The following is a 2399-nucleotide window of genomic DNA, read 5'->3' as shown; positions in this document are numbered from 1 at the left end:
GGGGGGGGGGTGGGGGGGGGTGGGCAGCATCTGAGCCATATCCTGCATATACGTCCCTTCCCCTCGGCTCTCCCGCTCGCCGGCTGCCAGGGGTTGGGGGTGCCTGGATTCGGGCCCAGCCAGGCCAAGATGGGGATTTACAGCACTTTTGTGCCTTGGCATTTCCTTGTTTTTTGGCTGTCAGGGATTTTTAGGGTATGCAGTGGCTGCAGTGTGGTGTTTCAGAGTGGCACAACACCCCAGAGTGGGGTGCTCCCTGCCCCGCTGTGCCTGGGCATCCGCTGGCATCGGTGCCACTTCTCAGCCCTGGCCCCGGGGGGCCAAGGGACATCCTGGGGCCACCCAGCTGAGCCCGGCCACTGGGCTGGGTACCCTTGTGTGTGGGGGACAGGGCAGGGGTCTTCATGGGGAGTGTGTTGCAGCACCCGGGCAGACAAGATGGGGAGGAGGGGGGGACGACAGGGATCTGGGGGCTCCCCAGCACCCGCAGAGTTGCCCAGGAATGATGCCACACTGGAGGGACTGAGGCTGGGCTTGGGGCCGGGCTTTACACAGCCACGGTGAGGACAGGAGGCAGCAGAGCCGTGACCCCAGCAGGGCCCCCCACCACTCATTTTGGGGCTGCTGGGAGCTGGGCACAGAGCCAGGGGCCTGCGGGAGGCCAGAGGGGGGAGGCAGCAGCGCCGAGGGCAGCCGAGGCCACGGGGCCAGAGCAAAGGAAGGAAGCGAGTGGGGAAAAAAACAAAAATACCCAAGAAGAAAACCCAAACCTGCCAGACTCCGACGTCAGCCCTGTGCCTGGGGCTGAAGGATCCCCCAGCAGAGCCCAGGGCGCTGCGGGAGGCAGGCGGGCGGCCGGGCAGGAAGGATGCGGCCATCCGGCCGGGGCTGGGGCCCTGCCAGCACAGCCCAGCCACGGCTGGGGCCGCCGGGCGCTTGCCTCGTGCCAGTGGGTGCGAGGGGACAGGGGGACGGGCCGTTTGGGACACTACAGCCTAAAGCTGGGGAGCGGGATGAACCACCTCCCTTGAGTCTCCATCCTTCTTGGGGTGTGCTCTGAGCGTGCCTCAGTTTCCCCAAGTGCTGAGCAGCGTGCTGGGGCTGCGAGGGGGGGACCCTGTGGTGTCCAGCAGGCCTGGGCATCTTACCCTCCTGGCCAGCATGGCCCCGGGCTGCTTGATGACAAGTTTTTAGATACTTTAGCTGGAAAGATGCTGTGCTGGGGTAGAACAAGGCGCATGAGCCTGCATGCGTGGCCACCCCGCAGCTACAGCCACCTGCCCCTCTGTCACCCTGCAGCCACCGCGTATTGCCGAGGGCCTCTTGCTCAGCGCCCTACAGTGTCACCGTGGGGAGACAGAGGTGCGGGAGGCTCAGGGGTGCCTGTGCCTGGTCCTGGTCCCCACCCCTGTCTGCACCCCCGGGTGAGCACCCATCCCCGCGGTCCCCAGGAGATGGCAGTGCTCTGTCATGGGAGATGCCTGCTGCTCACCCAGGGTCACCGACATCTCCGGGGACATCCTGGCTGGGGGGGACAGGCCTCGCTGGCTTCCCAGGCTGTCCCTCTGCCCGTGGCTGTGGCTTGGAATGGCGACCACCGCCGGGGGCATGTGCCCACCCCCGGCATGGGGCTCCCAGCCGCACCATCAGCTGTGTGAGGGCTCTCGCTTCGGGCAGCAGCTGCTGGCACAAGTAGGAGAAATGGGGCAGGGGTGCAGAAGTGGCTCCCCGGGTGCCCTCAGCCACCCTGTGGCTCCCACCTCGGCGGTGCTTTGCTGTCGCCCCTTCACCCAGGCAGCCCTGTCCGGGGGGAGCGCCCGCCCCCAAACCCGCCTGCCAGGCAGGGATGTCCAGGCAGTCCCTGGCGGGGGTCTGGCCAGGGGTACAGGCAAGGCAGGCAGCAGGACCTGCCCCATGGCCCCAGAGTGCGTGTCCAGGGCCACGGGGCAGTCACTGGCCTGCGACACGGTGACCCTGCTGGGGTTAGGTGCAATGTGGACTTAATGTCGGGGCGCTGTGGGGCAGCCCCTTTCCCCATCACCTGGGGACCCCCGGTCCCCATCACCTGAGGCAGCCCCCAGCCCCATTGCCATGGGGCAGCCCCCATCCAGGGCTGGTCTGTGACACTGACCCTGCTGGGGCGCTGCCTGGGGGCAGTGTGGGCTCAGTGTCGGGGTGCTGTGGGGCAGCCCCTCTCCCCATCCCCTCGTGCAGGCCCCACCCCCACTGCTGTGGGGCAGCCCCCATCCCATCACTTGGGGAGCCCCCTCCAGTCCGTGCTGCAGCCATGTGAGTGGGTATACTTGCGGGGGGAGCGCACCCCACCCAAACCCCTGGGGACACCCACCCACCCCGGGTGCCAGTGCCCCCTCTCCGGAGGTGACACCCCGCACCGCGCT

At 67.7% G+C, this 2399-nt stretch overlaps 1 protein-coding gene across 1 annotated transcript in view; it reads left to right on the top strand.

Annotated features, from left to right (window-relative positions):
- AK1 (adenylate kinase 1) overlaps window positions 1-2399 on the top strand; it is a 20978-nt gene that overhangs the window by 15190 nt on the left and 3389 nt on the right. The gene's annotated exons all lie outside the window — the stretch shown is intronic.

Source organism: Athene cunicularia, assembly GCF_003259725.1.
Source record: "Athene cunicularia isolate RWA chromosome 17 unlocalized genomic scaffold, athCun1 chr17_part1, whole genome shotgun sequence".
NCBI classification, from domain to species: domain Eukaryota; kingdom Metazoa; phylum Chordata; class Aves; order Strigiformes; family Strigidae; genus Athene; species Athene cunicularia.
Note: the sequence above shows the minus strand (reverse complement) of the source record. Positions and strands in the feature narration are given on the sequence as shown.